This window comes from Lontra canadensis, unplaced genomic scaffold (genome assembly GCF_010015895.1).
Source record: "Lontra canadensis isolate GAN:19392208 unplaced genomic scaffold, GSC_riverotter_1.0 scaffold31, whole genome shotgun sequence".
NCBI classification, from domain to species: Eukaryota; Metazoa; Chordata; class Mammalia; order Carnivora; family Mustelidae; genus Lontra; species Lontra canadensis.
This window is the reverse complement of record NW_022631025.1, coordinates 17,661,486-17,684,161: the sequence shown is the minus strand read 5'-3', so window position 1 is coordinate 17,684,161 and position 22,676 is coordinate 17,661,486. Positions and strand designations below refer to the sequence as shown.

General features: G+C 37.2%; 1 long non-coding RNA gene across 1 annotated transcript in view; it reads left to right on the top strand.

The window, feature by feature from the left end:
- LOC116873101 overlaps window positions 1-22,318 on the top strand; it is a 56,228-nt gene extending 33,910 nt beyond the window's left edge. The window contains exon 3 of the long non-coding RNA XR_004383739.1: window positions 22,237-22,318. This is a non-coding gene — a long non-coding RNA (uncharacterized LOC116873101). The remainder of the gene's footprint in view (window positions 1-22,236) is intronic.
- The last annotated feature ends 358 nt before the right edge of the window (window positions 22,319-22,676 follow it).

The following is a 22,676-nucleotide window of genomic DNA, read 5'->3' as shown; positions in this document are numbered from 1 at the left end:
GTCTTTTCATCAATACAGGTTCTTGTTTTTCCTTTTGAGATAGATTCTTCTTGTTCCATTTAAGAACTCAATTGTGTTAGCATATTGCAATAGTATCCAGAACACAGCACTTACATACTGTGAGAGCTTGCTCTCTGCCATGCCTTCTACTGAATGACTACTAGGTCCACAATCTCTTATTGGAAACCTTTTGGGGTAAATGTGTTCCAGGCTTAAGAATTTTTCATAGAAAGGTGCTAAATGATCCATTTCTAAAATGACACTGTTAGCTTACATTCTTCTGTCAGCATCAAAACTCTTCAGGACCCCTCACCTCTCTCTGAACCTCCCATTGTGACCCTACCTACCCCCAGCACTCAAAGTCTCCCCACACTACTTCTTCCCCCCACCCCGGGGGCGGGGAGAGTGCAAGAGACCACAGGACAGGTGATGGTGGTGTTGGAGGGGGAGAATTAGAGGGGGAGAAAAAGAGAGGGAGAATCTTAAGCAGGCTCCACACCCAGGGCAGAGCCTGACTCAGGGCTCAATCTCAGGACTCTGAGATCGTGACCTGAGCCGAAATCAAGGGTCAGATATTTAACCGATTGAGCCAACCTGGTGCCCCTCCCTGCACTGCTTCTAAGAACTTCCATGTTTTTCTGAAATAATCTACAAATCTATTTTATATCAAAATTTTACCAAATTCTATCAAATTGTATTATGCTTCTATTATTATGCTTCTATTCTCATTGATAGCATCAAAACATTTCTATTATGCTGCTCAGCTTTAATATCAATTTTCAGATGTATTTTTATTCACTATTGCTTTTTTTAAAAAATTTAACATATTATGTATTATTTGCTTCAGGGGTACAGGTCTGTGATTCAGCAGTCTTACTCAATTCACAGCACTCACCATAGCACATACCCTCCCCAGTGTCCATAACCCAACCACCCTCTCCCTCCCTCCCCCTCATTCCCCAGCAACCCTGTTTCCTGAAATGAAGAGTCTCTTAAGTTTTGTCTCTCTCCCCAGTGCCATCTTGTTTCATTTTTGTCCCTTCCTACCCCCTATGATCCCCTGCCCTGCCTCTCAAATTCTTTATGTGAGAGAGATCATATGATAATCGCTTTTTTTGTTTGGTATATTCCTTCTCGTTGAGTTATACTTTATTCTTTCTGGAATACATTCTTGCTTAATTCTATATAGAAGGCTTTATGGGTGATATGTTTCATGGAAAACATTTCTTTTGCTATCAGCCTTAAATACTGGTTTTGAGTGATAACGAACTCTGGGTCAGACTTTCCTGCCGAAATGGAAGACATTATTGCTTCACCCTCTGTCATCCCATATTTCAAATGAGAAATTTGAAATCAATCTGATTCTTGCCCTACTGTAATTTTTTATTCTGTGGGTAATTTAGTATATTAATATTATACTTGAAATTTTACTAGGACTTTTGTAGGTATTTTAATAAGTGTTTTTCTTTCTCTCCATTTGATAAGGCAGATTCTTCTAAAATGGATGCTCAAGCTTTTTTTCAACATGGGGAGATTTTTCCGTTCTTCCATTTTCATTATTCCATTGTCCTAAAGCTAAGACCTTAGAGGCCCTGTGCCTCTTATAGTTTCTTCTTTTTTTTCTTTTGTATGTTCTCTGCAAAATAAGGTGACTGATGCTTCTGCTCACTAATTCTGTCTTCAGTAGGATTCATCCTGCTATTTAGCCTTCCACTGAGTTTAGTTTTGTGTTTCAGGAATTATGTTTTTAATTTCCCAAATTCCTGAATGCTTATTTTTCACAGCAGCCTTTTCCTGCCCCCTTAGTAAAATACCCTATCAAATCTCTCGTGTTACCAACTCTTTTCTTCTTCTGTTCCCTATATTGACTCTGCTTCTGTGAGGACTAGTTCTGTTTGTTGAGCTTAATTAATTTTTCCATGAGCAAATATTTCCTTTAACTCAAAAAATTTCTAAGCTGGGCATATTTCAGGGTTCTCCTTGCAATATTCTCCTTTTTCCTCATATGAAATTGAGAATTGTTCAGCTCTGTTGGGTTTTGCCATCAGTTTTTTGTTTTCTAGAAAAATCCAAAGTGTTTTGAACTATGGTGGCATACCTTCAGGCCTGCTGTACACCAGTATGGGTTTATGGTTGTATATGGTTTTTGCTATTAATAAAAGCTGTTTTGTTTTCCATTTGGTTATTTTTTCTTGCACCTGTTTGGTGTGAAATCCCATAAGGAGAAGCAGTAAGTGGTAAACAATCAGGGCAGGATTGTTAAGATCATGATAGCATATAATCTTTTCACCAAACAGGTACATATTGACATCCAGTGTGGATATGTACGTAAGAACTAGTATTTGGGCCAAAGTACCATTTAGGGAAACTGAGTCTCAGTGCACCTATGATAATTGACACTGTCACTCGAGTTAATATTAGATTGTTAGGAAAAGAGGTACTTTGGGGGAATCAGAAGATGGTCATCTCAAGATAGGCAGTGCTTCAATATAGAAGTGTTTTAGGTACTGATAAGTACAGAACGTTTTTTGTTTTTTTTTCACCAGAACTTGTTTTTCCCTTCATTGTATTGTTCAGTCACAACTGTGGGCCAGTATTTTTTTTTATTCTATTTATTTATTTATTTATAAATTTTTTCAGATTTATTTATTTAATTTTTAGTTTATTTAAATTTAATAAATTTATTTATAATAATAATTTATAATACATTTATTTATTTATTTATTTAATTTTTAGTGGGCCAGTATTTTATTTTATTTTATATATTTTTTTAAAGATTTTATTTATTTATTCAACAGAGAGAGATCACAAGCAGGCAGAGAGGCAGGCAGAGAGAGAGAAGATGAAGCAGGCTCCCCACCAAAGAGAGAGCCTGATGCAGGGCTCAATCCCAGGACCCTGGGATCATGACTTGAGCTGAAGGCAGAGGCTTTAACCCTCTGAGCCACCCAGGTGCCCCATGTAGGCCAGTATTTTAAAGTGTAAAAGCCTGAGTGAGCACTAGGAAACACTGGTGTGTGAAACATTTGGGATTTAAATTCTTAGCGCTTGGCGTGGCTAGGTGGCGCTAGAATTGTAGTTACAAATCTAGTGTCTCCTTATTTTGAAGAAGATGCAAGGAAAAGAAAATCACTGTCTCATTCAGCATTTGATTCATGTGGCTTGTCCTCAGCTCCTGGAATTCGTGACCCTGGTCCCTCACCATCTGGTCTATACCAGCACATGCCTTCCTGTTCTGGTTCTGACTTGTCCATTTCATAAACTCAAATTACAGATGTGAGTCAAGCTTGGGAATTCAACTGTGGTGGGGTCAGGGTAGGGGCTGGCCTGGAGGATGATTTTGTTTTAAGCAAATGTTTAAAGAAATGGAAATCCTTAGGTTGATGTAGAAAACAAAGAAACAAATTCAATGATATTATTAAAATCTAAGGACTGAAAAGGAAATTTAAAAACTTGTGCCCAAATACTATGCCTTCAGAACTCAAGTTTGCTTCAAAACTTGGAAAGGAATGTGATCATCTCATGAAATAGGTGTTCGTCTTACAGTCGGAAAAGGAAGAATATGAAACATGTCTTTGATTTTCTTTCTGCTGTTTTCTTGTCTACCCACCTTTCCCAAGAAAGTATTAGAAAATATTAAGTCTCCGCTCTGTTCTTTGACTGCCAACACGAATGTGGTCTGGATTATACAATATACTGGGATCTAGAGAAATAATTTTGCTCTAAGAGAAATAATTTTGCTTAGAAAGAAGCTGCTATCACGATGTGGTATTAGTTTGGATTTGGTGGGTGTAGGATCTACTGATGTTCTTACATGTTCTGCTGATCGTTATGAGCTTGAGAAAACCAGAGCAGTGAGACAAGACAGTTTGGATTAACCCAGTTTTAGAGGGGGTTTGAGAGAGCTTTACCCATCTCAGTGGAAGATGTTCCAGGCCACAGCTGTGAACAAAACAATTGCTACTCCATGTGAGTGAACCAGCTCCAACTGGGAGTGAACAAAATAAGAAATGAGGATGGCAAGAAAAATGGAATGCAAGTTCTTTTAGATTTTAGTTTCGCCAGAAGCAGGGGGATTTTGTTTAGGACTTCCATTTTACTCTTCTGAATTAAATGGGAGAAAATTAATGTTTCTCAGTTTCGTGTTATTCTTTATCTTCTTTAGGCTTGTAGTATAAATTCTGGTGAGTCAGTCTGAACATCATGATTACACATAAGGGATGGAAAAAGAATGGACAGTGAATTTCTTGCTTTAAGTAACCTGTGATGTTTAAGTTAATACGCTTCTGTGGCTCGTTTCAGAGACTTTTGGGGACAACAGCTAAACTAAACAGATTCTTGATGGTTCTGAGGAAAATTAATGAAGTAATTGATATTGGGGGAACTTTTCCAAGTCTGAGGGAAGCTCCACTACTTTAAAATACTGTTGGGTTCTGATGGGGTAACCAACTTGTCCTGATTTGCCCGGAGCTTTCTCAGTTTTAAGTGTGCCAGAAAGCCTCCCCTATTTCTGTTTATTAGTCAGGGTTCTCCAAAGAAATAGAACCAATAGGAAGGGAGGAAGAATGGATAGATTGAAGGACGGATGGATGGATGGATGGATGGAGAGAGAGAGAGGGAGAGAGAAAGAGAGAGAGACTCATTGTGAGAGATGGGTTCACACAATTTTGGAGGCTAAGCCTGTAGTCTGCCCTCTGCAAGCTGAAGACCCAGGAAAGCTGTTGGTGTAATGCCAGTCCCAGCACCTAAGAACCAGGGGAGCCAATGGTATACATCTCAGTCCAAATCTGAAAGCCCGAGAGCCAGAGGAGCCTGCATCCCAAGATAGAAGAAGATGGATGCCCCAACTCAAGCAAGAGAGCAGATTTGTTCTTCCTCCACCTTTTCGTTCTGTCCAGGCCTCTGTGATTGGAAGCCTACCCACCTTGGTGAGGACAGTCTTTTTTTACTCCGTCTATTCAAATGCTTATCTCTTTCAGAAACACCTTCACAGAATGACCCCAAAATAATGTTTCACCAGCTATCTGGACACCCCTTAGCCCAGTCAAGTTGATGCACAAAATTGACCATTACACCCTGTCTGACTGGAGGATAGCCCACCATCAGTGGACCTTAATTTCTGTTTGCAATCCCAAGGGGATGAGGCAATCAAATATGAAAACGAAGTGACAACTTCTCTTCACTCTGCCTACCTGTATACTGTTCCCTGAGGAGGACAGAGTTGTTCATCAACATAGTAAGAGCCCTGGACATTCACTGGGTGTTTGTTGTTGTTGTTGTTGTTGTTTGTTGTTTTTTGTTTTTGCTTGCTTTTACTTCTGGGTGAGGTTACTGCACTTGAAAAGTCAGCACCCATGTAGGCTTATGCTCTTGCTCCTCCCTCTGAACAAAGCAGGATCTGCTTCCCAGAGACAGGCTAGCCATTCTCTTCTCCATTGGTTCCCAATGCAGGGGGAGTTTTGCCTCCCAGGAACATTTGTTAGTGTCTGGAGACAATGTTGGTTGTCGTAACTGGAAGCATGTGTGTGTTATTGGCATTTGGTGGATAGAGGTCAGGAGATGCTGCTGGACTTCCAGGCATGCACAGATTAACACTCCCTTTGTGCACGAAGAATTATCTCATCTAAAATTTCAGAAGTGCCCAGACTGTAAAACACTGTGCTTACTTTCTTATTCCATCAAGTTATATATGTGAGTGGACCAGGGTGTGCAAGCACCACTGAGTGTGTTGCTGACATGTGGGGGAGCAGGATGCCTTACTTCTGTCTGCAGGTCTTAGCTGAGTTTTTAAAACACAGACTTAATGAAACAGTCTTACATTGTTTATCTTGTCTAATGATTTAGAAGGCAATAATGTATTTCCTTTTTGCCCATTATTCTTCACATTTGGTTTCCTCCATTGGGAATTCCGTAGAGAAGACTGGTGGATATCGAGTCATGATTTGGACTCTCCTTGTTTCTGGGCTATAATACCATCATCATATCATGAAAATGCTGCCTCTTTCCACCTGTTGTCCCCCATCAGTCTATCTTCAACCTTTCCCTCTGTCTAGACTCTTTCCTATCAGTAGGAAGACATGTTCATACTTTAAACTGTAGTTTAACATTAAAAATCATTTTAAAAAAGCTTTGCCTTTCTCCCACATCCCTGTTCTCTATTTAATATTGAAGATTTTTTGAGAGTTGAGAAATGGCAAATTTAGCACAGCCAGTGAGTGTTCCAGTGGTAAGTGAGGTCCACACTGAGACCCAGATGAGGTAATGTGCCCATAATCAAAGCATGCATTATTGCTTTCATGCAGCCCACCCTTAGTAAGTATTGTTACGGGTGAATGTAGAACAATATATCGCCTTTCAAAGCTCTTGTGGAAATTTGAACATAGGAACATTAAAGAAAGTCAAGAAAATTTCAAAGTTGAGGATCTTTAGGGTTGCAGACAGATTACTTCTAATATGGAAGCCGGACTCTCACTTTCTCTGACTGCCCTGATGCTAAAACACAAGCCTATGACTTAGAACTCACCAGATGCCCCTGTGTCAGACTGAGACTCAGAAAGTAGTGACACAATGACTCTGTGCGTGATCAGTTATGAGGATAGCGGCGTCCTGGGTAGCACTCTCCAGTTTCCAGAGGCAGTAGTAGTATTTCCCATAGCCAGGTCCCCGGGCCAGAATGGGTGGTGGAATAGCATAAGGAGTTTTCTTGTCCAGCAGCAGAGCAGTGTGACCTTCAGGGGACCACTTCCATAGATTTTGGATATTGTTCCTTGTTATGTTGCCTCTAGACCTGGTTCTTTAGCCTTTCTGCATATGAAATGAGCTACTTATATGATTTAATTCAGTCTTTCCTGAGCAAATTAGCCAGAATTTGGTTCTGTTGTTTGCTGCTGAGCATTCTTGTTGGTCCACAGTGGATCCTCCTTGGCAAGATGGCAGCCAAATGTGGAATAAATATAATATAGTCAGACCCTATCACTGAAAAAGGGCAGTTAAGGGAATTGTTTAATAACAACCATATTTTACTTTTTAGATTCTCTGCTCTAACCTTGCCTCTTCCCTCCTACCTCCATTCATGTAGCTGCATCTGTTAAAACAGGGATGGTCAAGCCGTTTTTTTCTGGATTTTGAGATTAAATCCCAACTTTCCCCTTAAGTTATAATTAAGTCTTAACTATCGCTACATAGTGATAGATAAAAAATAATAAAAGAAAGGAAGGGAAATAAGGGAGAACTGATAAGAAGTATGGATGCGGAGTGTTCAGATTGCAGTACTCAGTGACAGAGGCCTACAGATGTTTTCTATAAGGAAACATATAGTAAATATTTTGTCTTTGTGGGGCATAGATTTTGTCCCAGTGACTCAACTCTGTCATCGTAGTGGGAAGGGAGCCATAGACAACACATAAGCAAATACGTACAACTGTGTTCCAGTGAGATTTTATTCATAAAAACATATGGTAGACTGTATTTGGCTTACTAGTTATAGTCTGCAGACCCCTGCTCTATTATGCCAGCTTCTAGATTTTTCCCCCTGTTTACATTTAGGGCCAATTTTCTTATGTTCATTCATTCATTCATTCATTCATTCTATAATCATTCATTGTACATATTTGTTTCCGCAGGCAAAGATTCTTATAAATACTCAAGGAGCGTACAGCATTTGGTGGATCAGGTAGGAGTATTACCCTGTTGGTATCCTGGCCATGCCCCCTCAAACTTATCTCCTCAATTCACATCATCCACCTTCCCACTGCCAGAAGCTGCATTTCTTTGCCCCAGAAATTTCTCTGGCCATGAGTTGTATAGACTCATATCTCTCAAAGTATCCTAATACAATCCTTCTCTTGAATCTCTGAGGGCTCGATTTGACTAATAGACTGTAACAGGTTTAAGTCCGGTAATATCTGGGCCCGGGCCTGAAGAGATTGCTAGCTTGCACTTCTTTACCTCTTAGAACATTTGATCTTAGAATCTAGGCTGTATGCTAGGAGGAAGTCCAAAGAGCCTCATGGAGAGACCAATCTGGAGAGGGCCCAGTGCCAGTTTGCAGTACCTAGCCATGAGAGTGAACCAGGAAGCAGGTCTTCCAGCCTTAGTCATGTCATCCCAACTAATACTGTGTGGAGCAAGACTAAACTCTCTCCACCAAGTGCCTGTATTTCAGATTCACAGGCAAAATGAGCTACGTAGTTGTTTTAAATCTCTTAATTTGGGAGTTTTTTTTAAATTGAAATATAATTAACATACAATATTATATTAGTTTCAGAGGCACAACATATTTATTTAACAATTCTAATAATTACTCAGTGCTAACCATGGTAAGTGTAGTCACCACCCATCACCATCCAATGTTATTATAATGTTCATGATGATATTCTCTATGCTGTCATCTTTATCTCCATGACTTACTCATTTTACAACTGGGTGTTTGTACCTCTTAATCCTCTTTATCTATTTCACTCATTCCCCCACCTTCCTGTTCTCTGGCAACTGCCAGTTTTCTTTATTTAAGAGTCTATTTTTTGTTCATTTGTATTGTCCTTTAGAATCCACATATAAGTGAAATTATATGGTATTTATCTTTCTCTGATTTATTTTGCTTAGCAAAATACTCTCTAGGTCTATTCATGACATTGCAAATGGCAAGATCTCATTCTTTTTTATGGCTGCACAATATTCCTTTATATGTGTGTACATATACATGTACACACATATACATATATATGTATATGTACATATGTATGTACATATATATATACACCTGTAGATATACATGTATCTATACATGTACACACACACACACACACACTGCCTCTTCTTTATCCATTAATTTATGTATGGACACACTTGGGTTGCTTCCATATCTTGGCTGTGTAAATAATGCTGCTGTAAACATAGGAGTGCATATGTCTTTTTGAATTAGTGTTTTTTTGGGGAGGGGGTAAATGCCTAGTAATGGAATTACTGGATTATATGGTATTTCTGTTTTTTTAAAGAATTATTTAATTATTTTAAAGAGAGAGAAAAAGTGCAAGCAGGGGGAGGGACAGGGGGAGAGGGAAAGAGAGAATCCCAAGAAGACTCTGAGGGTGAGCCTGACATGAGACTCCATCTCATGACCCTGAGATCATGACCTGAGCTGAAATCAAGAGTCAGATGCCTAACCAGCTCAGCCACCCAGGAGTCCCTAGTATTTCTTTTTTAATTTTTCTGAGGAACTCCCATTCTGTTTTCCACAGTGGCTACACCAGTTTACATTCCCACCAACAGCTGCATGCAGGTTCCTTTTCCTCTATACCCTTGTCAGCACTTACTTGTTGCCTTTCTGATTCTAGTCATTCTGACAGATGTGAGGTGATAGCTCACTATGGTTTTGGTTTGCATTCCCCTGATGATGAATGATGCTGAGTCTCTTTTCACATGTCTGTTGGCCATCTAGATATCGTCTTTAGAAAAATGTCTATTCATGTCTTCTGCCCATTTCTTAATTGGATTATTTGTTTTTTGATTGTTGAGTTGTGTAAGTTCTTTATATATTTGGATATTAACCCTTTATCAAACATAACATTTGCAAATATCTTTTCCCATTCAATAGATTTCCTCTTTATTATGCATATGGTTTTCTTTTTTGTGCAAAAGATTTTACTTTAGTGTAGTTTCAATAGTTTAATTTTGTTTTTGTTTTCCTTCCCTGCAGAGACATACCTAGAAAAATGTTGCTAAGACTGATGTCAAAGAGATCACTCCATATGTTTTCTTCTAGGAATTTTATGGTTTCAGGTCTCACATTTAGGTCTTTAATCTATCTTGAGTTTATTTTTGTGTATGCTGTGAGAAAGTGGTCCAGTTCCATTCATTCGCATGTAGCTACTCAGTTTTCCCAACACCGTTTATTGAAGAGAATGTGCTCTCCCCATTGTATATTCTTGCCTACTTTGGCAAGATTAATTGACCTTGTAAGTGTGGGTTTTTCTGGGGTCTCTATTCTGTACCACTGATCTGTGTTGTTTGTTTTTGTACCAGTACCATACTGTATTGATTACTATAGCTTTGTAGTAGATCTTGAAATCTGGGATTGTAATACTTCCAGTTTTGTTCTTTCTCAAGAATAACTGTTGTTATCTAGGGTCTTTTGTGGTAGCATACAGATTTTAGCATTATTTGTTCTAGTTCTGTGAAAAATGCTTTTGGTATTTTGATAGGGATTGCATTAATCTTTAGATTGCTTTGGGTAATATGGGCATTTTAAGAATATGAATTCTTCTAATTCATGAGCATGGAATGTCTTTCCATTTGTTTTTGCCATCTTTAATTTCTTTCTTTAATGTTTTATAGTTTCCAGGGTATAGGTCCTTCACCTATTTGGTTTAATTTACTTCGAGGCATTTTATTCTTTTCAGTGCAATTGTAAATGGAATTTTTTTCTTAATTTCTCTTTCTGCTACTTCATTATTAGTGCATAGAAATGTAACCCATTTCTGTGTATTAGTTTTGTGTGCTGCAACTTTATTGAATTAATTTATTACTTCTAATAGATTTTGGTGGAATTTTTAGGGTTTTCTATGTATAGAAATACATTGTGCAAATATTGACAGTTTTACTTCTTCCCTTCCAGTATGGGTGTCTTTTGTTTCTTTTTGTTGCCTGATTGCTGTGGCTAGGATTTCAGTACTGTGTTGAATAAAAGTGGTGAGTGTGGACATCCTTGTCTTTTTCTTGATCTTGGAAGAAAAGCTCTCAGTTTTTCACCATTGCATGATGAAGCTGTGGATTATTCATATATGGTTATTAGGTGGAGGTATGTTCCCTGTAAAGTTACTTTGTTGAGAATTTTTAGCATGAGTGCATGTTGAATCTTGTCAAATGCTTTTTCTGCATCTATTGAGATGATTATTATATAATTTTTAGCTTTCTGTTATTGTTAATGTATTGTTATTATATATCTTTCATAATTTTGGTGTATCACATTGATTTGTGTTAAATCATACTTACATTCTTGGAATAAATCCCATTTGATTATGCTTAATGATCCTTTTAAATGTATTTTTTAATTCAGTTTGCTAATATTTTGTTGAGGACTTTTACATCTATGTTCATCAGAGATTTTAACCTATGGGTTTTTTGTTTTGTTTTGTTCTTTTTTTTTTTTTAATGTCTTTGATTTTTGGTATCAGAGTAATGCTGGCCTCAAAGAATATTTTTGGAAGCTTTGCTTTCTCTTCTATATTTTGGAATAGGTTTTTTTTTTTTTTTAAGATTTTTGAGGAGAATAAGTATTAACTCTTCTTTAAATGTTTGGTAGAATTCATCTGTGAATCCATCTAGTCCTGGACTTTTGTTTGTTGGGAATTTTTGGATTACTAATTCAATTTTGTTGTTAGGAATAGGTCTGTTCAGATTTTCTGTTTCTTCTTGATTCAGTTTTGGAAGACTATTTCTAAGGATTTATCCATTTCTCCTAGGTTGTCCAGTTTGGTGGCATTTAATTTTTGTAGTAGTCTCTAATAATTCTTTGTATTTCTTTGGTGTTGGTTGTTACTTCCCCTCTTTTATTTCTGATTTTATTTATTTAGGGTCTCTCTTTTTTCTTGATGAGTCTGGCTACAGTTTTATCAGTTTTGTTTATCTTTTCAAAGAACCAAGTCTTGGTTTCATTAATCTTTTCTATTGTGTGGTGTTCTTTTTTGGTCTCTATTTCATTTATTTCTGCTCTGATCTTTATTATATACTTCCTTCTACTAACATTGGCCTTTGTTATTCTTTTTCTAGTTCCTTTAGGTGTAAGGTTAGATTGGTTTTTTTGGAGGGGGGGATTTGTTTCTTGCTTCTTGAGGTAGGCCTGTATCACTAAATTGCTGAGAACTATTCCAAAGAATTTGGAACTTTCTGGTTTCCTTTTCATTAATCTCCATGTTTTCTTTGTTTGTTTCTATGTATTTTTTAAATTTCCTCTTTGATTTCTTTGTTTACCCATTGGCTGTTTAGTAGCATGTTGTTTAACCTCCGTGTGTTTGTGTTTTTTAAAGTTTTTTTCTTATCATTGATTTCTAGTTTCATATTGTTGTAGCTAGAAAAGATGCATGATATGATTTTAATTTTCTTAAACTTTTTGAGACTTGTTTTATGGCTTCACATGTGATCTATCCTGGAGAATGTTCCATGTGCACTTGAAAAAAAGATGTGTATTCTCTTGTTTTTGAATGGAATGTTCTATATTTATCTGTTAAGTCCATCTGGTCTAATGTATCATTCAAAGATACTGTTTCCTTACTGATTTTCTTCCTGGATGATCTATCCATTGGTGGAAGTTGGGTGTTAAAGTCCCTACTACTTTTGTGTCATTGTCAATTTCTCCCTCTGTGTCTGTCGATATTTGCTTTATGAATTTTGGTGTTCCAATGCTGGGTGCATAGATAGGTAAAATTGTTATATCCTCTTGTTCAATTTTTGGAAGTTTTTTTTTTTTTAAGATTTTATTTATTTATTTATTTGACAGAGAGAGAGACAGCAAGAGTGGGAACACAAGCAGGGGGAGAGGGAGAGGGAGAAGTGGGCTTCCCACCAAGCAGGGAGCCAGACACAGGGCTTGATCCCAGATCCTGGGATCATGACCTGAGCCAATGCAGCCGACTAACGACTGAGCTACCCAGGCACCCCTGGAAGGTTTTTAATGCAGTAGTAGATGCCCACGACATTTACCCTGGACTGAAAATAGTTATTTTTATCAGCCCTTAGCAGATGAAGGAACTGAAGTTCAGAGAAATTAGGCATGCCTTCCCCAAGGTTTTACAACTAGTGTATTACAGATTAAAATTTCAAACCCAGGCCTGCCAGATTCTAAAGCCCAGGCTCTTTTAACCTGCCGCGTTGCCTCTCTGAGCCAAAAATTGAGATCAACTAAAATGAAATAAAAGGAAAGAAAAGGAGGATGTAAGAATAAGTCAGGATCATAGGTGATTGCTAAGCTGAAGCTGTCTAGTGCTGCTTTTTTTTGGGAAGTATTTCAGGATTACCATTCTTCCCACCCCCCCACCAGACCTGCACCTGCCCATGTTAACTGTCCCTATTATTACTATTATTATTATGACTGCTGCTGTTGTAACACTTATCCCATGCTCTACTTGTCTGTCTCCTGAACTTGGGTGAGCCTCCCCTAGATATCTTTAATTCATGTACTCCTATGCCTGGCTTAATGCTTGCTTCATAGCAGAAACTCAGTAAATGTTTTTTTGGGTGAATGAATAAATTCTGGAATATATTGTAGATGCACAAAGAACCTTATCAACTAGACAAGAGATACAACTATTAGGCACATGCTGTCTCTAACCTGGAAAGCAATGCAAAGATTATAAATAAAGAGTTAACAAGCTCTCTCACTCCTTTTATCTCCACCCACACCTGACTCCCCAAGGTAATCTGTGTTAATAATCCACCTCTTTTTTTCATGTCCATACAAATTGAAATACATAAATTCATTATGTAGTTTTTTTAGCTAGTTTGTTTTTATTCAAATGTCATTTTACCTTCCATCTCTGAACAATTTGTAAACTAGTATATGGATAAAAACAGATTCTCTCTCTCTCTTTCTCTCTCTCTCTCTTTTTTTTAAACAGACTCTCATGTCAAACAGATTAGGCTTGCATCCTGGCTCCTTGAGAACTAGCTCTACTATCTTTGGTAAATCACTTAACCATTTTTGTGCTGTTTCCTTATCTATATAATAAAGTGGGAAAATAATTGTTCTCATTTTATAATATCATAAAGTGTACAGCACAGAGCTGTTGCATTGTAAACATTCTAAAAACATCAGCTACTATATCTGCCATTAACAGATGGGGCCTAACTAATTTTCGTTTTATTGTTTTTAAATATTTATTTGTTTGTTTTAGAGAGCGGGGAGGGACAGAGGGAGATGGAGAGCAAGTCTCAAGCAGACTCCATGTGCTGAGTGTAGGGCTTGATCCCACAACCCTGAGATTGCGACCTGAGCTGAAACCAAGAGCTGGTCGCCCAACAGACTGTGTCACCTAGGTGCCCTGGTGACTCATTTTTAAATATCTATATAATAGTCCATAGAATGGAAGTACCAAAATTCATTTGACCATTCTTAATGATGGCCTTTACTTGCTCCCAGCACTGTTACCACTATAAACATTGCTACAATAGACATTTCGGGGCATAAAGCTTAGTACTTTTATTTTCATAGAACAAATTACTCAAAAAGGAATTGCTGTATCAGTTTAATTAAATAGATTGACACCTGGCATAGGAGGGAATTTATGCATCTGGGTCTCAAGAGATTCACTACTACAGTCCCAGGCTATTTCGAGATTAACTACTATAATCCCTCTGTTCCAGAGACCAGGTAACAGTTGTTTATAGCAGGAAATCAAATGAGCTATGCGAATCATATGTCTGTCCTACTTTTGGTTAGAGGTTCAGTTAGCTTTTTTTGGTCTGAGGTTCTAGCTCCTTGTGGCTGAGAACATTGTCTTTCCTAAGCAAGTTTATTTTAATAGCCACTCAGGTAAGAGTGTTGAAGAAATGCTTAATAATGAAGAGCCATGGATTTTTTCTCCTTAGAAGAGCAGTTACATAAAATTAAAAACACAGAAAGAATTAATAGGCCAATCCCCTCCGGTATCCCCCAAATTGGGGATACCTTATTTTTTCAAATCTATTGTGCTATGTGACTCGACTCAACTGATCTTCCACTTGGGAATCTATGGTAATTCAAACAACCCTGCATGAAAATGTCTTTGGCCTCGTATAGGATCCGTGTCCAGTGTTTCTTCAGTGGAATAGGCTATCTCTTTTTAAATTGAGTTCTTCTTGTTCCATATTTTTCATTTCCTCTTTCCTTTGTACTTAGACCTCAGACCCTTGGATAGGCTTACAATACTACCCCTGAGATTTAGAAATAGATTACTTTCAAACTGCCATTTCCTTACAACAAAAGCAGCTTTCTGATTTCTCAGGGACTGAGCACTTGGAAAGTTCCTAAAACAGAATATGCAATATTCTTTGACATCTTCCTCCTTATCACTGATCTTCTTTCCTAAATATTTTTAAAAAATATTTATTGCTCCCCTTTTGTGGGAATGAAATGATCTGGCTTCCTTCTGCTGTGTTCTAGTGGAAATGAATACCAATATGCTTCCCAAAATAAACAGGCCTCAGGCACCCATGAACATTGAAAAGCACTCACCCATAGAGAGGTATTTGAATCTGTACTCAGCAGCATTTTTTTTTTTTTTTGTCAGTGTGAAAGCAAAACAAAACAAAATAGGCCTAGCCTATTTTTTTTTATGAGTTACTCCTAGCAGCCTTTTGTCAATCTGAAACTGGAGAGCATGGAGCAAGAAATATAAACAGTATAAAGGAAAGTAAGCATTTCTAACAAACTGGTTAACTTTAGCATTTTTTATTCAAGCCTTCAACAGTAGCAATATGGCTTTTGGAACTTGGGGAGAGCCCTAAAATGTACGAATACTATTGCAGTTGTCTTAAAATAATTTTGGGGGGTTGTTTTTGTTTATACCTCTTCTTTTCTCGTCCTCCTTTCTATTTTTACTTTAACTTCAGGTTCTGACCACATTCTACAAACATATATTTTTTTAACCCACTGATTTTCACTTCTGGTTTCTGGCCTTGGAAACAGAAGGGAGAGAATTTTTCGAGGCAGTTCAAGCTACTTCCCTCAGCCAGAAGAGCACATCTTCTGAGGACTGCTCTCTGAAAACTCTTAGGTTAGGTCTCATTTCAGGATGTCTTTGTCTCCGGCCAGTTGTCCGAACTATACACTGACTTAGCAACCCTTTTGAAACACAAACAAATGAACACTCAAAACTTTTCTGATTTCTTGTGAAAGGACAAATTCTTACTTATGTCAATTATTCCTACATTATCTTTTTCCATTTCCTTGCTTTTCCAGGCCAAGTTGTATTGATCTAAAAAGGATTTCACATACAGGAGAGTAAAATGTCCATATTAAAGACACTGCTTTTCAAGAAAAGTTAAAAATACCCCTTGAAAATGAAACAAAACAGAAGGGTTAAAATAAAAGGAAGGGCAAAGTTAAGTGAAGTCTCACAAAAATGAAGCATACGACAATATTTAGTTAAATATACCAGAATTAAAAAGGTTTTTGAAAGAAGGTGGAATCCTCCAGGGAGATAAAAGAGTTATAAATCTTTATGCCCCATGTAACATAGGACGTACATAAAGGAAATACTTCTAGAAATGCTGAGAAAATGAAAAATGCATGATGATAAAAAAAATGCATGATGATAGTGTTAGACTAACAGAATCCTGTCAGAATTGATATGTCAAATGTTCAAAATTTAAATAATATAAGACTTTGAAAGCTTAAATATCTAATTAGTAAGAATGATTTAATAGATATATTGTTAAATGTTCCCAATGAACAGAGAATCATGTTTTTTCTAATAGTTATGAAACATATATAGCATTGGACTAAACATTAGGCCACAAATAAAATATCAACAAATTCCGGAGAAATATATTAGATTATACTATTTGACCATAATAAAAAAAAAAATCTAAAAATTAATATTAAAAGGCAGCTATATGTGTGTGTATTTAAGTCACACAAGCAACTGGAATTAAAGTTTTCTACGTGAATCTTGGGTTAGAGATTTTTAAAAGCTAGAATTACAAATTAGTGGAAATAAATGATTCTAATAAGTCCACATACTCTCAACAGGATGTGGCCAAGAATACAGACAGAAATACAGAGTTCAGTGTACAGGAGAGGCATCAATCCATGTGCAAGGGAGGAGACAGCAGGATTAGGTAAAGAGAGAAACCCATCAGTGGAGTCCTGCTTTAGATCTGTGGGGGTGGACTTTATACCCCTGCCGTGATCAATCACTGGCTGAGGCAGCTCTCTGTAGCTGAGGAACTATGAGCTGTGGCAGCAAGTTCCCTCTTGAAAGGGGATGTAGGTGGTTCACCTCCATGCCCACCACAACCTGATTTTAAAAAATTGTGACTTAGAGTTGTCTCTAGTAAAGTTAGGCAAGGTGATTGCTGACACTGCTACTATTCATCACAGCAAATCATGGACAATTCAATAACACAGGGAAAAGAAACTGGTAAGAGGTATACATATTGGAACGTAAGAGACAAAACTTATTTGCAGGCAATATGACTACATACAGAGAAAATGTAAGAAAATCAGCAACAGCAAAATAAAACCCTAATATTTGTTCTACAAGATTTGCAGAATATCAAATCAACAGACAGGAATTATTAGCTTTTCTAAATATCCACTCTCCCAAATGCCATCTGAAAAAACTAAAACATTAAGTAGCTAATAAATGTTTGTAAATAATATGTTTTGCTCACTTGTTAAACAAAACTAACATAGATCCTTCACCCTCAACCACAAACACATTGAACTGCTGGATAAAATATGGATAAAAAACATTCAATACTTAACAGAGCTCAAAACAAAAAAGGACATTCCCCAGAGGGGAGAACTCAGATGAAACATAGCCTCTCAGGGCTATAAGCTTGAAATTGACCCCCTACAAGCTGAGAGGAAATAGAGCACAATGTCAGTGACAGCCATAAGGACAGTTCTGGTGTGAATCGTATTCTGTGGAGGCGTGCAACAACACATTCTCCTTGAAAAAGATAAATTCTAGATAAAACCAGGTCTCTGGAAGAGCTGCCACTTCTGAAAAAGGAAAACTGAAAAAAACTATGCTCATTGGTCCTGGGAAGCCAAAAAAGGAGCTTGACATTATGAGCTTAAAAATAGAAATCAAACATGCCTTCCATAAGACATCAAAGTCTCACATCTGAACTCGGCATAGGTGGAATAAAAAATTGTATTATACATTTAGTGTGGCATTTGCCACACTGCAATATTAATATAAAAACAGGTCTTAAAAAAGCAAAAAACAAGAAACTGTTCTTAGATTAGTCAAAATTCTTGGGAATCCCAGATGAAGCAAACATTTAAACAAACGAGCAATAAAACCACAGATCAGTTTTACAACACTGTATTTATACAGTGTATATGAGAATTTATAAAATTCTCATCAGGGAAAAAAATTCCTAACAAATGTTTGCTCATTATAAGATAATTATAAGTCACATAAGGAAGTAATTAACTCTGAGACAGCCAGCAGATAATCAGGAGTATTATGACCCTAAAAACTAAGTAATAAAATGATCTGAACAATTCTTTTAAGTAAATATTTATTCATATTTACATAGACTTTGCTAAAGGAATAGATGTAGTAGCTCATATTCTAGATTGTGTACCAAACAGCTCTTTCTTCCAATTTCTTGTAGTAGGTGCTACTTTTGTTTGGATTGTAAGCAGCCACGTACTTCAGAAAATGGGCTCCTTCCCAGACTTCGGAGGCAAATTATAATTGGTATAAGTCAGCTATGGTAATTCCAACACCTTCTAATTTACGAACGATATGGCAGAAATCTGGCCAATAATACATGAGGAAAAAATTGCTATAAGCTTTTAGCAAAGTCTTCTTTGATCATACAAACGGATGTTTGAAGAGGTATCTTCCTTTCTGCTCCAGGACAACCTACATAAAGATGAGGTCCTTGGAGCTGCTGCAGTCATCTTATAACCAGAAGAGGAAGAGGTTGAGGACAAAAGCCAAATACTTAAGATTGAGAGTAGAAAGGTGGAAAGACCCTACATCCTTAATATGCCTGATCCACTGAATTGGACTTCTGGAGCTGCTTTAACTCTGAATTTTCTATGTTGTGGGATAAGCTTCTCATAGTTTTAATGATTTGCCCTTAGTCTTTTATTATTTATAGCCCAGATCAAAGCAACTGATAAATTATACTGGGAAAAAGAGGATACTATTTAAAAAAAAAAGAACAAGAACAAGCATGTTTGAACACAGTCAAATAATTTTCTAGAAATGAAAAATGTAAAAATTGACATTACAAACTTATTGAACAGGTTAAACAGCAGATTAGACCAAGCTGAAGTGACAGTAAAATAGAGGATAGATCTGAGGAATCTTGAAAAATGCAGTGTGAAATAAAAGAAATATCAAAGAGTAATAGACTGAAAGATAGAATGAAAGGTCCAATTCACATCCAAGTTCTCCAAAGGAAGAGAATAAAGAGAATGGTGGGTGAATGGAAATATTTACTTATTTAATGACGGATAATTTTCAAAAATTGATGAAACATATCAATTCTCACATGAGAGAAAAATAATGAATCTTGAGCTGGATAAACAAAAGTAATTCCTCAAAGACACATTATAGTGAAAGGGAAAACAAAAGGGGAAAACCTTGATCAGAGAGTAAAATGGAATTATTTATAATGAAAAAATACAGTGCCCTCCTTCTCAACAAATATCTTTCTGAATCCACAAACCACTGGCTTTCTTTCAAAACTCTTATTAGAACTCTGATTTTGTTCAAGCATTGGATGGAGATTTCTTGACTAAGCAGTAAAATCTAAGTCATTTCTAGCCATGATGAGGTAATAGGTCTGGTGATATATGCATAAAACATATATCTGTTATTATACATGCAAATAACTGGATTTTTAGACAACATCCAGTAGACATATCACAACTGATCCCTGAGAGAATGGAAACAAATGGAATCCATAAGCACCCTGGCTTTCTGCAGAGACACATCTTCTGCATCATGGTGGAAGGAGAGAGAACTTAAGTAGAGCACAGCAGTCTCAGTGAGGTGAACAGACAGATCAAAATCCACAGACCCGATAGTAGCTGAAATGTGTCTGGAAGGCTAACGTGGGGAAGGCAGCTATGTGCAGAAGAAGATCCAGAAATCTGCACTGCAGACCCTTAAATATCGACCAGATGCTAAGCTGTTCATGAGGGGTGTTAGACTTCACAAGGCCAGGAAAGAACCACCACTAGGGAAAGAACGACGACCAGAGTGCTGTGAGGTAAACACCTTTGCGTGGCTCAGAAGTAGAAGACATTTGAGTACTGGCCACACTGAGGAGAGAAATTTTTGGAATACCCAGAGCGTGCAATAGAGACCCAAGAAAGGACACAATTTAGGAACACGGCTAATCTGGCACCAGAGGGAGAAAAAGCAACTTTAGACTCCCCCAAGGAAATCTTAGAAGGAACACTGGGAGAGATTAAGCTAATCCTCAAGTAAATTACCCACCTTCCAAAACAAAGCTCAGTGCTCTATTAAGAAACAACAGAATCCAGATACTCAAGAAATTAGCATATATCTAGCGTAAAAAACTTCTAGACATGTGAAGAGGTAGGAAAGCTTGACTCATAATGAGGACAAATATCAACCAATGAAGAATATCTAGAAATCACAGAGATGACAGAATGAACAGCAAAGATTTTAAACAAGATCAAGGATGTTTTTGTTTTATTTTTATTTAAATTCCAGTTAACATATAGGGTAATACTAGTTTCAGGTATACAATAGGGTGATTCATACTTCCATACAACTCCCAGTGCTCATCCCAGCAAGTACTCCTTAATCCCCATCACTGATTTCACCCATCCCTCCGCCCACTTCCCCTCCGGTAACAACTCTATAGTTAAGTGTCTTCTCTTTTTTCCCTTTTACTCTTTTCTTTTGTTTCTTAAGTTCCACATGTGAGTGAAATGATACAGTATTTGTCTTTCTCTGACTGATTTCACTTAGCATTATACTCTCTGGCTCTATCCATGTTACAAAGAGTAAGATTTCATTCTTTTTAATGGTTGAGTAATATTCCATTATATATATATATCTCCCATCTTCTTTATCTGTTTGTCAATCAGTAAACACTTGGGCTGCTTCCATATCTTGGCTATTGTAGAGAATGCTGCTATAAACATAGGGGTGCTTGTATCCCTTTGAATTAGTGCTTTTGTATTCTTTGGGTAAATACCTGGTAGGGCAATTGCTGGGTTATAGGGTATTTCTATTTTTAACTTTATGAGGAAACTCCATACTTTTTTTTTTTTTTCAGAGTGGCTGCACTAGTTTGCTTTCCCACCAACAGCACACATGCGTTCTTTTTCCTCCACATCCTCACCAACACCTGTTGTTTCTTGTGTTGTTAATTTTAGCCATTTTGACAGGTGTGTGGTGATATCTCATTGTAGTTTTGATTTTCATTTCCCTGATGGTAAGTGGTGATGAGCATCTTCTCCTTTGTCTGTTGGTCGCCTGTATAGCTTCTTTGAGGAACAACATTAAGGTTTTAAAGGAAAACATAATGAGGGGATAAATGCAGAAAGCAAGAGAAATGAAAACAAACGGTTTATTAAAAAAAAAAAACCAGAAAGTTCTAGAACTGAAAACCAGGATAAGAAACTTAAAAATTACTGACATATTGGATACTGCAAATGAAAAAAATCAGTGAAATGGAAGACTTGTCAATATACACTATCCAAAATAAAGCATACAGAGAGAAAAGAAGAGGTAAAAGGTAAGTTAACAGAACCTCTGTGACCTGTGAGAAAATATAAGTAGTCTAAGATATGTGTAAGTAGAGTCCCAAAGGAAAGAGGATGTGGAAAAAAACTTTGAAGAAATAATGGTTGAATAATATATGTCCAAATATATACTCAATATATACCCCAAAAGTTTGATGAACCTCAAGCAGGATAAACATGAAGTAAACTACATCAAGGCACATGATAGTCAAATTGCTGAGGACCAGTGATAAACTGAAAATCCTAAAAGTAAGTAGAGGAAATATTTTGCCTTTCTACTCTTCTTAATTTTAGTATGGTCCAATAATCTGTGTTTTCATTTATAAACTGTAATTTTTACCCAACCTTAAGCTCATGAAGCTGTATTTAAAAAAAAAATTATAGTTTTACTTTTGAGATCTAGATCTTCATTTAGAATTAATTTTTCATATGATATAGTGGCCAAGATTTGTTTTTCACATGTATTTTGGCTCCTCACTATTTATTGAAAAGTCTACCTTTTGTCATAAATCATGTGACCATATTTGCGTGGGTCTGTTTCTTTCTATTTGTGTGCCACACTCTTTTTGTTACTGTAATTTTATAATAAGGCTTGATATCTGATGGAGCAGGGATACCAGGAGATTATTAAAAGACTGTTGCAGTAGGACTGGAAGTATTGATGGGAAGACAGCATAGTGGTTGCTGTGGTGTGCCACCAAGACACCCCCGTTAGGACTGAGGAGGTATTCTCCCAGATACTGAGAATGTTGGTACATGATGACTCTCATTTGGATCCTCTCTAGAAATTGCCATCTGTCAAAGAAAGCCTGCTGGGATCAATGTAACACCACTCCCCAAGGGCAGCTTGCTTCCCTTGGTACAACCACAGCAATCAATGCTGAGATCCAAAGTCTAGTGCCCTTGCGTCCAGGCCAAAGGCAAGCACCATTCCAGTTCCAGAACTCCCAAGACCTTTGTTGCAACTCCATTTCAACTCAGTCCTCCTTCTCCAAACTCTACTTCCTTTTATCCTTTACTACTTTTTATCCCCAAAGAATTCCCTAGTAAATTTTCTGCATGCAAATTTCCACCTCAGAATCAGTTCCCAAGGAACTTAACTCAGGCCACATGGGCCAGTATAAAAGAAATAGAGGTGTTGAAGAGTGAAGAATTTTAGGGGTGCCTGGGTGGCTCAGAGGGTTAAGCCTCTGCCTTTGGCTTAGGTCATGGTCTCAGGTTCTTG